This window comes from Bos mutus, chromosome 6 (assembly GCF_027580195.1).
Source record: "Bos mutus isolate GX-2022 chromosome 6, NWIPB_WYAK_1.1, whole genome shotgun sequence".
Taxonomy (NCBI): domain Eukaryota; kingdom Metazoa; phylum Chordata; class Mammalia; order Artiodactyla; family Bovidae; genus Bos; species Bos mutus.
In genome coordinates, this window is record NC_091622.1 from 98,359,533 (window position 1) to 98,374,726 (window position 15,194).

Consider the following 15,194-nt stretch of genomic DNA (forward strand, 5'->3'; position numbering starts at 1 on the left):
CCTGTCTTTATGGTATAATATAGAAAGACACACTGCTAAAGGTTTTGGGAGTACAGACATATTTAAACTAAAACCTCTGGGTGAGAAAGTTATTTAAGTGATTACAATTTGAAGAGTGTTGAGGTGACCCTAGTAATATGAACAGAGATTGTCCTTAGAAAGCATGCTGTTGCCTGTAGCCATAGGGAACATCTGTCGTAAGGGATTCTTCACGTTCTAGAAGCAGCTGACCCGGCATCATAGACCAGGTTATCTTCTTGGCCTTTCCATATTCCTGCTAATACTCTTCAACCCAGACAAACTGTGTTTCTTTTAGTTGTTGTCGTTCAGTCACTCGGTTGTGTCCGACTCTTTGTGACCCCCATGAACTGCAGCACGCGAGGCTGGCCTGTCCTTCACCACCTCCTGGAGTTTGCTCAAACTCATGTCCATTGAGTCGTTAGCGAATAGAAATAGTATGTTTGAAATAGTAACCAGAAATGTGAAAAAAGCCCAGGAACACATCCTAAGTCATGGTCGTCACTCACCTTATGTTTGTAAATCTTATAGATGCCTCCATGGCCTTTCTCTTCAGGCCTGAGGCTATTCTTTTTGAATGTCCATTGGCCTGCTGTGTTCCCAGGGGACGGAAGAGCTGTATCCCCCTGGGATGCTTGAGGACAAGGGAGGCTGAAGACCAGGTTCCATGGGTAGGTCAGAAAAGGACATGCAGAGAGTCTGTGTCCTTTGTGGGGATGTATTTGTGCTGAACTTGCAAAATGCATGCTTTCAGTGTCATCTGTTTTCAGTATTTCCTGAACAATTGATTTATTCCACATTATTAATGAACTTTGCAGCAGTTCCACTTGTCAGAGCCTACTCTGTAGGGGTCAATAATGAGAGGAAACCTGATGTTAGTGAATCCAGCTTAAGTGATTCTGTCATGCTAACGATTCAATATATCAGGACAAATGTCAGCTCCTTCCAATATGTTAATTCCTCTGATCCTATTTGCATAAACTACAGTCAATGAAATACAGGCTCCCCCTCTAAGATAGTTAATGGAAATTTGTAATGAATTTTTAATATATTTTTGGGGGAATCTTTTTCAACCTAAATTATTGAGTTGAAAAGTGATATGGAACGCAAGAATCACAGATTGGGAAGAGGATGTAAAAATATTACAAGAGCAAAAATATAAAGGAATATAAAATTCATAGGTATAAATTTCATTGTTTCTTAAGAATCCCATGCATTTGCACTTACTACTTTCAAGAGAAGCAATTGCTTTCTAAAGAAACTTGAGAACAAAGCACTGATGTATTCTTTTTATAGTTTGAGTTGAGTTTTCAGTTTCTCTAGTCTCTGGAGGTAAATCACCAGTTCATTAGTTTTCCCAAAGGACATTAAATCTGGGTTTCCTATCTCTCCTCCTAACCCACGATATTTCCATGGGATCACCAACATGTGACAGCAATGTTTATTTTAGAATCAGCATTTCTTTTGCTCTCAAGTCCAAGGTGAATATATATCACCATTTAAAATTAAGATTAAGAAGTCAGAATTTATTTTATTTCTTTTTTTGAGATGAGCTACATAGTTATCTGATTTACCCAACGAAGTCATTTTCTTTCTTTCTTTTTAAACAAACTTTAAGATTTCTATTCATTCAGAGTTCTTAAGATTTTATCAATTGATTGTCATCTGGGGTTTATTATCAATAGCTTTCTGTATCGATTTGCACTATTGGTAACTGTAATTTTCATTTGGACTGCAGACATTTCTCTTGTCTACTAATTTTTTTGGCTTTGTTTTGTAATGTGGCTCAAACTTTTACTTCTTCTCTCATGACATTTAATAGAGAGTACTTTATTCATGTAACTTTGGTGGAGATGAAAACAAACAAGATAGACCAAGAATTCTCATTGTTGACATTTGCTTAAGTGGTTTCACGCCTCCCTGGCAGTCCCTGGGGTAGTTCTCAGTCTCACTTAAGGTGAGATAACAGTGATGTTGCTAATGGCACTTGGTGCTGTCAGTCAGCACAGAGCAACATCAGCAGTATGGCCTGTGTTCTCCATCCATGCTTTAGTGCTTACCTGCCATCAGCCTGGTGACCTGTACATTTGTCTCTTTTTATAGGTTGCAGGATGAGTTTAAAAACTTATCCAAATCATTCATCTTACCTAAGTTGCCATGTTCATCTTCTTTCCTCCATTTAATTTAATTTTGTTATCTGTGACCCCATGGACTGTAGCCCACCAGGCTCTTCTGTCCATGGAGTTCTCTGGGCAAGAATACAGGAGTGGGTAGTCATTCCCTTCTCAAAAGGATCTTCCTGACCCAGGGATCCTGCATTACAGGCGAATTCTTTACTATCTGAGTCATCAGGGAAGCCCAGATTATTTTAATATCTTTTTTTTAAAGTCTTTATTGAATTTGTTACAATATTGCTTATGCTTTATATTCTGGTTTTTGGCCATGAGGTATGTGGGATCTTAGGCATGCAGGATCTTAGCTCTCTGACCAGGGATCAAACTCACACCCCATGCATTGGAAGGCAAAATCTTAACCACTGGACCACTGGGAAAGTAACCCCTACCCCTGCCATATTTAATTTTAAATACACAGAACCTAGTACTTTGAAAATTATTGCAATGAATTGTTCAGACTATATTTACCTTGTCTTCTTGCCCTAATATAGAAAACTGGGATTTGTATTTTCACGTGTTCCTCACCTATGGTGAGCAGGTAAGGGTGTCTTATTGCAACATCTGAAGTACTTGAAGTGGAGGATTGTGGCCCTGAATTGCAGTTTCAGTTAATAAGTGAGCTGTCACCATGCCTTCACTTTCTAAAGGCAATTCCTGATTGTGAATAAAGGAGGAGTTTTGGTGAAACCTTAGAGAGTTCATTTATCCTCCATATTCACCTTCAGGAGTCAGCCTGATTTTTAACCTCCAGGTAAAACAAAGACTGATTTTCTTTTGATTCACCATGATACTGAACACAGTGCTGTATGATATAGTAAATGACGTCTGTGTATCTTGTAGAATTTTCTAAAGGATAATGGATCTCCCTTACTGAATATGGCTAACAGGAAAAAATAATCCTCAGGTTGGGATTGGTGTTTATCAGTTTGGCCAGGAAATTCAGCTGATTAAAATTGGAATGATACAGAGAAGATTAGCATGGCCCCTGCACAAGGATGACACTCAAATTCATGAAGCATTTCATATTTTTCAGTCTCTTTAACAAGTGGTGCTGGGAAAACTGGTCAACCACTTGTAAAAGAATGAAACTAGAACACTTCCTAACACCATACACAAAAATAAACTCAAAATGGATTAAAGATCTAAATGTAAGACCAGAAGCTATAAAACTTCTAAAGGAAAACATAGGCAAAACACTCTCCGACATACATCACAGCAGGATCCTCTGTGACCCACCTCCCAGAGTAATGGAAATAAAAGCAAAAATAAACAAATGGGACCTAATTAAACTTAAAAGCTTTTGCACAACGAAGGAAACTATAAGCAAGGTGAAAAGACAGCTTTCAGAATGGGAGAAAATAATAGCAAATGTAGCAATGGACAAAGAATTAATCTCAAAAATATACAAGCAGCTCCTGCAACTCAATTCCAGAAAAATAAATGACCCAATCAAAAAATGGGCCAAAGAACTAAACAGACATTTCTCCAAAGAAGTCATATAGATGGCTAACAAACACATGAAAAGATGTTCAACATCACTCATTATCAGAGAAATGCAAATCAAAACCACAGTGAGGTACCATCTCACACTGGTCAGAATGGCTGCGATCCAAAAATCTACAAACAATAAATGCTGGAAAGGGTGTGGAGAAAAGGGAACCCTCTTACACTGTTGGTGGGAATGCAATAGTACAGCCACTATGGAGAACAGTGTGAAGATTCCTTAAAAAACTGGAAATAGAACTGCCTTATGACCCAGCAATCCCACTGCTGGGCATACACACTGAGGAAACCAGAAGGGAAAGAGACACGTGTACCCCAATGTTCATCGCAGCACTGTTTATAATAGCCAGCACATGGAAGCAACCTAGATGTCCATCAGCAGACAAATGGATAAGAAAGCTGTGGTACATATACACAATGGAGTATTACTCAGCCATTAAACAGAATACATTTGAATCAGTTCTAATGAGGTGGATGAAACTGGAGTCTATTATACAGAGTGAAGTAAGTCAGAAAGAAAAACACCAATACAGTATATTAATGCATATATATGGAATTTAAAAGATGGTAACGATGCTTGGTTTCAGTGTTGGTGGGAATGCAAACTAGTACAGCCACTATGGAGAACAATGTGGAGATTCCTTAAAAAACTGGAAATAGAACTGCCTTATGATCCAGCAATCCCACTGCTGGGCATACACACTGAGGAAACCAGAAGGGAAAGAGACACATGTACCCCAATGTTCATTGCAGCACTGTTTATAATAGCCAGGACATGGAAGCAACCTAGATGTCCATCAGCAGATGAATGGATAAGAAAGCTGTGGTACATATACACAATGGAGTATTACTCAGCCATTAAAAAGAATACATTTGAATCAGTTCTAATGAGGTGGATGAAACTGGAGCCTATTACACAGAGTGAAATAAGCCAGAAGGAAAAACATCAATACAGTATACTAACGCATATATATGGAATTTAGAAAGATGGTAATGATAACCCTATATGTGAGACAGCAAAAGAGACACTGATGTATAGAACAGTCTTATGGACTCTGTGGGAGAGGGAGAGGGTGGGAAGATCTGGGAGAATGAAGAAATGAGTTGCCAGTCCAGGTTCGATGCACGATACTGGATGCTTGGGGCTAGTGCACTGGGACGACCCAGAGGGGTGGTATGGGGAGGGAGGAGGGAGGAGGGTTCAGATGGGGAACACATGTGTACCTGCGGTGGATTCATTTTGATATTTGGCAAAACTAATACAATTATTTAAAGTTTAAAAATAAAAAAAAAAAAAGATGGTAACGATGACCCTATATGTGAGACAGCAAGAGAGACACAGATGTAAAGAACAGACTTTTGGACTCTGTGGGAGAAGGCGAGGGTGGGATGACTTGAGAGAAAAGCATTGACAAGTATATTATCATATGTGAAATAGATCGCCAGTCCAGGTTCGATGCATGAGACAGGGTGCTCAGGGCTGGTGCACTGGGATGACCCAGAGGGATGGTATGGGGAGGGAGATGGGAGGGGGGTTCAGGATGGGGAACACATGTACACCCATGGCTGATTCATGTCAATGTATGGCAAAACCACTACAATATTGTAAAGTAATTAGCCTCCAATTAAAATAAATTAATTAATTTTAAAAAAGTTAAATCTTACTCATCTCTGCTACTAAGAAGCCATCTTAGTTTAGCTGAGTCGGGCCACTAATGTGTTGTAGGAAATAGTCTGGGTGCTTTCTTTTGCCTGCCCTCTCCTGTCAGGTTTTCAGGTTCCTCCTCCAAGGTCTTCCAGCCTGTTTGCTTATTTTCTGTCCCCTGTTGTATCCTGGCAGCCAGATTCTCTGAGTGCCGAGTCATCACTTCTTTCCCCTGATAACCAGACTCAGGCTAATGGTCTACTATGCTAATTGGCTAGAATGTAGGGCCTCCTCTGATCCCTCGACCCCAGTCATCATGGATGAGAGGCCTTGTGTAGAGCATGTCCTTTCCTGAGTTTTCTTATCACCTGGTATGGTACGTGTGAAAGACAACTCAATTAGAAAACAGGAGGGAGTTTTATGTCCTCTCTCTAACAGTTATTACTAATGCTTGATTATGAAAAGTTTCTTTTTTAAAAAATTGAGGTATAGTTGTTTTACGATGTCGTGTTAGTTTCTGCTGAACAATGAAGTGAACCAGCAGTATGTATACATATATTTCCTCCCGGTTGGACCTACCCCTTGTCCCTACCCCTCCACCATCACAATCACCTAGGTCATCGCAGAGCACAGAGCTGAGCTCCCTATGCTGTGCAGCAACTTCCCACTAGTTATCTATTTCACACGTGGCGGTGCACATACTTCCATCTCAGTCTCCCAATTCGTCCCAACTCCCTCCCCTCCCTCTGTGTCCACTCATCCATTCTCTCTGTCTGCATCTCTATTCCTGCCCTGCAAATAAATTCATCTGTACCATTTTTCTAGATTCCACATATATGTGATAATATATGTTATGTGTTTTTCTCTTTCTGACTTACTTCCCTCTGTAAGACAGTCTCTAGGTTCATCCATGTCACTACAGATGACCCAATATCATTCCTTTTTATGGCCGAATAGCGTTCCATTATACCAAATCTTCTTCATCCATTCATCTGTCAGTGGACATTTAGGTTGCCTCCATGACAGTTTCTTAATTGCTGTCTCCCTGATCATTGAATTTCACCATCTTCTAAATGAGCAGGATTGGAGGAGGAGGCACCAGCATAGACGCCATGCAAACTGGGAGGTACTCTTCTCCAGTGAGACTCTATCTCGCTTTCTTTATCTTTGCTTTTCTCTTTTATTCTTCTCTTTTGTACTCTCTTTCTTCCCCTCTTCTCTTCCTTTCCCATTTATTCCATCCTTTTTTTCCTTCCCCTACTCTCTCTGCTAAACTTCTCCCCCTTCTTGTAGCCCTCCTGTCTTTCTTACCCTCACCCTACTGCTTACACTTCAGTTCTTCAAGGATATGTAGTTTTCCACTCAAATCCTATACAATGAAGTGTGTGTAGTAGGGGAGCAGAATAAGGGGAAGCCTAAAACAAGCAGGATGGTAACAATTAGGAAAAGTTGGTACGAGGTTGGGGACAAGGATGGAGAAAAAAGAGATTGTATAAAATATTCTCATTATCTTTGAAAAGGAAAACATATGTTCTTCAGAAAGGACAAATGTTCCTGGTAATTAAGTCTGCAACAAATTTATTACCTGAACCTTATGGGAGATGCAGAAATTTTGTTCTCAATAAGATCCTTAAAATTAAAGCAGTGATTTGTTTTAAGATGTTATAGTATGCCTTAAGTTAAGCTGAGGGCATGAAGTAAGAATCTGTTCAGGGCCAGATCATGACTTCTGGTGTCTTACCTTCATGATGTAAATATTTTATCCAGGGATAAGGCCTAGAAAATTGAAAGAAAGTGAGTCACTGAGTCATGTCCTACTCTTTGTGACCCCATGGACTGTAGCCCGCTAGGCTCCTCTGTCCAGGGGATTCTCCAGACAAGAATACTGGAGTGGGTAACCATCTCCTTCTCCAGAGGATCTTCCAGACCGAGAGTTCAGTTTAATCTTGGAGAATAGTATGAAATTTTTCATTCAATTGAATTCAATAATTGAATTGAATATAATAATCTTAAAGAATAAAGGAAGCTATCAAATGGTATTCCATACATATAATTTTTATACCATTAAAATATACAGATTATTATTTGCAGAGAAATCTTTAAGCTAGAGAAAACTTTGGCTGAGAACCAAAAGTACAATGTCCTGGGAAATGTGATGCTGGAATCAAAGATGTCTTTGTGAGTAACAGATCCCTGGGTCAGGAAGATCCCCTGGATGAGAGCATGGCAACCTATTCCAGTATTCTTGCCTGGGAAATCCCATGGAGAGCAGAGCCTTGTTGCCTGCAGTCCATAGGGTCACAAAGAGTCAGACACGACTGGGTGACTGAGCACACACAAACAGAAAACTCTGCTCACGTTGCCCAAGTGAACAAGAATGCAAGGGACAGGTAGGGTTCCTTGTGTAGTAGTTCTTTAGGGTGCTAGGTTTTTTCCTATGCGATTCTCTTGGCTCTGACCTCTGCCACTGTTTGGCTTCATTCTCAGGCAGGATCACAGCATCAGTTCCAGAAGTCTCATCTAAAACCAACAATGACCAGAAGAACCATGAGAGCATACCTTTCTCACTTTGTCACTCTCTATGAGTGAGAAACTTTTCCCCGTCACTGCCATGCAGTGTCACTGTTGACACTGCATGGTGACAATGGCCAGAATGAACTCTTCGGTACATTATTAAGACAGTTACCTGCAAGGGGAACAATACTAGCTTAATTGGTTTAGATTAATCTCATGGAGTGGGAGGGGTGTTGGGGAGTTAGCCATCAGGACCACCCCAGTGTTTCTGAAATCACACGTGGCGTCAGTTGTTTGTAGGTAATGGTTGGGTGCCCTTGGCCCATGCCCTTTTGGTCCTGCCCTGATGGACATCTAGAGGTATTCATTCTGTGATAAATTCGATAATTTGTGTACAGATAGTTGTAAACTTCGGTTGTCTTTCGAGCTTTGTCATTCCTTCCTATATGATATTTAAACAGAAAATTAGGTCAAGTATCATCTCTCTCTTTTTTACTCTTATACCCTTATCTTTGGGCTTCCCACGTGGTGCTAGTGGTAAAGAACCTGCCTTGTGGGAGATGGAAGAGATGCAGGTTCCATCCCTATATTGGGAAGATCCCCTAGAGGAGAGCATGACAACCCACTCCAGTATTCTTGCCTGGAGAATCCCACGGACAGAGGAGTCTGGCAGGCTTACAGTTCACAGGGTCGCACAGAGTTGGACACAACTGAAGTGACTTAGCACAAAGGCACACACACACCCTTTATCTTTAGCTGCAATCTCTTGCGGATGTTGGCCATACTTACTCAATTACCCTGGATATTTACACAGAAACTTCATGGTGGACATAGTAGCTTGGTATTATCTCCATTCCAACTGTGTTCTCTTGGGCCTTCCTAAAATGCAGAGTCTGGAAAACTAAAAAAAAATATTAGAAACAAACCACTGCATTTTCCAGATTATCTTGTAGCTGGGCTCCTGGGTTAAAACTAGGTTCTGCCTACTAGATGTGTTCTTGTGAGATTGGGAAGGCAGAAATGAGCCCACGGTCCAGCTGCTTTGGCAGCGAGATGCTATCCACCAGGGCTACAGACATGCGTTGAACTTTTCTGCAACACTGGATCAGGGTTGTCACTTGCTTGTGGCTATGGAGAGCAACTGTAGTGACTGCACCAGCTTCATGATTCTGGATCACAGTTATGTTGGTGGATTCTTGATACTAGAATTACCAGGCAGTGTCCTGAGTTCCTATCATCTTTTTAGTGGCCCAGGTAGCAACTTCCATGGCAGACCAGCTCAGTAGTATTTCTTTAGTAGCTGTTGCTAGAGGCCCAGCCTGGAATCCTCTTCTCTAGCGTTTCTAGTTATTTTGAAGCATTTAACGCCCTGTTTTAAATTTTTCTGCTTACATTAACTCGAGTGGTTTTTGGCTGAAACCTGCCATTCTGTTCTCACATCAAACTCAATTTGTTTAAAACAAAACACCTTTCCTAATTAGCTCTTATTTCTGACATTCTTAAGGATTGTCACTCACAGTTATCTTTTTTCTCCTTCTTTTTTTGTTCACAGCCAAACAAATCCCTCAAAGTACCTCTTTTTGTTTGTACCTGTCTTTCTAGTCTTCATGTTAGCATTAAAATCAGACATTACTACTTCTTAGGCCTGGAACGTTTAAACAGTCACTTGGCTATTCTTCTCAACTCCATTTCTCTCCACTTTTTAACCGATCAATGCCCCCATATGTCAAAAGTAATCTTTGTAAAATACTGTTTGTATTGTATCATTGCCATTCAGTGCAACGAATCTTAAGAGATTTTTTAAACTCTCAGCCTTGCATTCAATGTTCGCAAAAATCTAGTCTCAACTAACCTTTTCAAATGTATGTTTTTCTTGGGGGTGGGTGTGTATAGAGAGACTCTGCTGTATCAAAAGTGCTATGTCATATGCTTCTCTGGCAATTTCATTAAAACTTCCCTTCAAGGTCAGTACTATCATCCTTATTTTCCAGGTGAATAAGGGGCAACTTAGGTTTGTTGAATAGCTTTTCTGATGTAATACAACAAGCAAATGTTAGGCCCAGAATACAAACTTCCACTGAGTGGTTCCAACACTCAGCATATCATGCCTATGTATAAATTCTTCCCCAAAGTCACAATAGTCTACCGAATGCCTGTGGAACAGACACAAACCCACTCTTGGACCTATGGTCTTACATTTCTTCCTCCTCTTCACAAATTCCCTTTCCTCCTGTTCATCTTACTAAATTTCAGATCTAGATCTTCTCCTATATATAAAGGCTACTCTGAAATTTTCAGATAATTTCTGCAATTCAAATGATTTATTATCTGGCAATAGGTCTTAAGAAATCTCATATTGGAATGTGATATTCTTTGCTTTAACTTTTCACATGTAAGTCTTGGCTCTTATAGTAGCCATTATGCTCTTGAAACAAGAATGATGTGCGACATCTGTACAACTCCTCTATCCACTTAAGGTACAGCAGGCATTGCACTGAACTTGGAACTCGAGCTGGTCCTCAGTCCACTGCTTATTATCCTTGAGACTTTAGACAAGGAAATTAACTTTAAGGAGGGGATCTTTTTTCCTACTTTAAAATGAGCTAAAAAAGAGTTTCCTTCTCTTTCTCACAAGGCATTGATTCTCAGCCTTCAAGGTTCTGATGAAAGCTACAGGTCGTTCTCTGGTAAACAAATGTACTTGTGTATAAATACATAAATTATTTGTTCAATTGAAGGAATTCTTGTGCTTCTTGAAGCCATTCATAGAGCTGGGTCAATAGTCCCTCTCATAGTGTTACTGTGAGGATCAGATAAAATATTGCATGTGAAAACTATACAATCTTAGATTAGATGAAGTGCGGTGCCATCAGCAAAGTATTAAATGAATAAACAAATGAAACTTAGGCTTGATAGGGATCTTAAGTATTTATCTAGTTTATTCCATCTGTTTTCAGAATTTTCCTAGAACTTTTTAGATCATTATATTAAAGAATTCCAGAAAAAATAATTCCTACAATTCAGACTTACTGTAGTATGCCACTTCCAAAGATTTCTTTCTTGAATATAAATTAGTGATTCATAAAAGAAGACTTACATATGTTTAATGCACATATGGAAAAGAATTTACACTAACTGATAGATAAATACATGCAAATTAAAACCACAGTGAAATATTCATCACGTATCACAATGCAGTATGAAACTGGCTAAATTTTAGCATACTCAGGTAACAGAATACATTGTAGTAGCCCTTTAGATACTGTTATCAAATACTCAGTAATATAGACAAATGGTCACATCGAATTGCTATGAAAAAAGAACACTTATTAAATTCTATGTAGAGTACCGAAAAAAGAATACATTTTTATGCATAGAAAGCAAAGCCAGAGAGGACCCATACCAACATCATCATGATCGTTGGGAGTTGAAGACATCATGGGGGGTTGTAATATTTTTTTGTTTGTTTGTTTGTATTTTTAACTTTCAGAAGATTAAGCATGCAGTAATTTTATGATAAGAATAAGTTGTTAAAGTTATGTTTACATTTGATTTAAATTCTTCTTGTTTCTTCTTACATTTTAATGGAATGGAATATAGTTGAGGAACATCTTCCATGGGAAGATGTTCAACATAGTTTGTGATCTTTTCATAGTTCCCGCTTACACATGGCCAGTTAAAACTAATGCAAATTTCTTGTTTTTTTCCTCCTAATTTGCAACTTGCTTGTCTTTCACTGATTCTCTTTCAGTATTATACTGTAGTACACAAAAGTTATTTCTGAAGTCATTAACCTCTCTCCCTCATGTCTTGGATTTCTTTGACATGAATCTAGGAAGGAGATAGATTCTTTTCTCTAAGATGAGGAATTCTTTTTCCTAAGAATTTCTATTGGGAGGTTGGGGTAGTCAGTGTGACATGCTATGGAATAAAAAGACATTGGGAATTTATAGTCCCCAAACCTGGTTTGAGATCTCCTCTCAGTGTTTTCCCAGACATATAAATTTTTAGAAATCTTTAATCTCCTTCAAATTTAGTTATCTTATCAGTACATGGTAATAATACATGAATACATATCCATACGTACAGAGCTAATTGAATTCAAAGAGCTGTGTTAACAGCTAAATGTGATTACAACTCTACAGCTCTGAGTTGTATTTGTTCGCTTGTCAAGTAGACTGGCAAAGGAATGGGGTGAAGGAAGCAGAGAAGCCTCAGTCTTCCTGAAGTATAAGAATAAGTGATGGTCGATGTTAGAATACACCAGATTTGGGTCAAATCATGGTTTCTTACTCACATTTCTGTCTTTGCCTTTCCTTCTGTTTTTTCCCCCATTAAAAGCTCAATTAAATATACTAGGAGAAATTGCACCCTTTCAACAGCCTGTATTGGCATGGTTTTCTATTTTACCATCTCTGAAAATTGAGATGTGACCAAATCATTTCACGTCTGGTAGCAGAGATAATATATGGGATCGTATGCTTCTGTAATGCCAGAAAAGCATAATCCAATTTAGTAGAGGCAAGGAAAAAAAAAAAAGAATGGTGATAAATTTCTACATAAATGGCTCATGTCGGCATGAGATCATCTAAAATCCTATTATTTGTCAAGTAAAAAAATGGAGATGAAAGGAATTGGAGTCACTTTCTATCACAAAGTTTGTGGCAGAATCAAGACACAGCTAAAGCTCAGGGTATCGTATCATAGTTGTTTCCTGGCTTCCCTTTCTGGGCTCACCAAAAACTTCAAGGCCAGGGTATACAATTAGCATCTTATACTTTACTCAGAAAGTGTCATCAGCCCTTCTGTGAGTATGATTGTGTATGAGGATAAATGGGAATGTAAAACAATCTGAAATCATCACATTTCCCATATTCACACAGGCTAAGGTCATTATTATCCAGTCAAAGCCTTCCTTGGGTCTTATCAGTTGATTTTAAGGCTTTGTAATACATTAAATATGCTGGTTATTTTTCTGTGTGTTGGGCAGGAATATCTGATTTTGTTTATTCAGTGGTATTACTTTAGGTTGGGCTTCCCTGGTGGTTCAATGGTTAAGACTCCACCTGCAGTGCAGGAGACTTGGGTTTGATCCCTGGATCACGAAGATTCCCTAAAGAAGGGAATGGCAACCTGTACTCTAGTGTTCTTGCCTGAGAAATCCCATGGACAGAGGAGCCTGGTGGGCTACAGTCCATGAGGTCGCAAGCGTTGGTCATGGCTTAGTGACTCAACAACAATAAATTATATATGCTGGTCATTTTGCTCTGTGACAGGCAGAAATATCTATTTATTCAGTGGTCTTTCCTTAGTTTAGGAAGATGAATCTGGGGTTGTTGTCTTGAATTTTCCTTCTTGGTTATGCTCCAACCCTCACTCTAGATTTTATAGTAATTAATGCAAAGGGGGTTTTCTTTGCTTTTTTGGATTGCAGATGTGAGTGTGTTAAAGTTTCTAGGGACGGAAAAGATAAGTGGCTGCTGCTTTGTTTTCTCTTGCTTGCTCCATATATGAAACTATTCTGATAGATCTGCAGGAAGAGATTTAGTCACAGATGGCAGAGGTCAGTGTCTTGTGTATTCAATGTAGTCAATAATAAAGTCAGGACTTATGCTAACTGAATGTTAATAAGGAAGCACAAGGACCTTGGAAAGTCATTATGTCTGGTCATTTGCTTCATAATATTACTCCAACAGGCTCAGGAGGCTAATACAAGGAGATTTTTAAACAAGTATCAAGAAAAGGCCAGAAAAATAAGGAAACAACTGAAATGCTGTGTTGATTGTTAGGTTCATGTGATATACTGTAGCTCAGCAGAAGGAGAATTTTAAAATGTAGTTTCTATTCAACAGAGGAAATAGTATGATTTCTTACTGAAGGAAATCTGGTCTTTACCCAAATCAAATGTTATGGTTCTTCTTTTCTTTTTTGCCTAAATAGTATGCATGCGTGCTCATTTGCTTTAGTCATGTCCAATTCTTTGAGACCCTATGGACTATAGCCTGCCAGGCTCCTCTGTCCATGGAATTCTCCTAGCGAGAATACTGGAGTAGGTTGCCATGCCCTCCTCCAGGGGATCATCCTGACCCAGGGATGGAACCTGTGTTTCCTGCGTTGCAGGTGGGTTCTTTACCACTGAGCCACGGGGGAAGCCCCTAAAATAGTATGATTCCTTCTAAATATAATGGTTTTCTATGGACACTAATTACAGGTCCTTTGAATGAAGTTAGTCATATAATAGTATAAAACCGGTACTATTTTTCATGAAAGAATATTATGCATCAGCACACTTGGATAAGTTGGGTGCAGAAGGGACGAAGCTGGGTGATAAGTTGGTGACTGGTATAGGCAATGCATATACATGTAGACTAGCTCTCATCTCCCATTCTCTGCTTTTTCTTCTTATGCTTCATTTCTTTGTAGAGTGAAGGTTAACACCACATCTATGCGTTCAGGCCACACTCAGGTTTCACCCTTTGTTTCCTTTCTAATTCTTCACTCTGTATGCTCAGTAGATAGGCATGCCCAAGAGGTTGAGAAGGAATGGCACAATGGCACAAGTTAGACACAAACATACAAAAGAGAACAAACTTGTCGTTACACAACGATGAGGTCAGAGGGAAGCACTGTCAGTTGCCCTATCCATAAGGAGAAAGCGTATCAGTTCCTCAGGGCAGGCAGGAGTACAATAACTTCTTTTCTTTGGGGACTCATCTCATCTCAGGCCCTGCTCATCAACTAATGTTACAAGAGAATTATACAGTTTTGAAGCTTAAAGTCACTTTAGAATTCTTAGTGTATGGTTTTATTATTTTACCTATCCATCTATCTCTTCAATTTAACGTGTGTAGAACTCAGGTTCAATCCCCTTGGCATTGTGTTATTTTACCAAAGTGAAAGTGTTAGTCACTCAGTCGTGTCCAACTCTTTGTGACCCTATGGACTGTAGCCCACCAGACTCCCCTGTCTATGGAATTCTCCAGGCAAGAATACTGGAGTGGGTTGCCATTCCCTTCTCCAGGGGATCTTCCCAGCCTAGGAATCAAACTTGGGTCTCCCACATTGTGGGCAGAGAAAATACATCAAATCTAGTTTTTGTTCTTTTGTGATGTTAGCAACTCTCTATTCATATAAAATGGTCTTTGTGTTTATCCAGTACTCAAGATAATTTGATTCTTAGGAAAACTCGTGGGTTTCAAATATAATTTAAATATACTTGATTATTTTAAATCCATTGCAAGGCTTATCCTGTTGGAGTTAAATAATTTCACCTTTGGCCAGTGGTCCACTTTCTACTAAGTCACTCAGTCGTGTCCAACTCTTGGCAACACTATAGAGTG

General features: G+C 39.3%; 1 non-coding gene across 1 annotated transcript; it reads left to right on the forward strand.

The window, feature by feature from the left end:
* The first annotated feature begins 3,112 nt into the window (after window positions 1-3,112).
* On the forward strand, window positions 3,113-3,222 carry LOC138988357 (U6 spliceosomal RNA). Its single transcript, XR_011464659.1, has one exon. It is a non-coding gene; the product is annotated as a U6 spliceosomal RNA (small nuclear RNA).
* The last annotated feature ends 11,972 nt before the right edge of the window (window positions 3,223-15,194 follow it).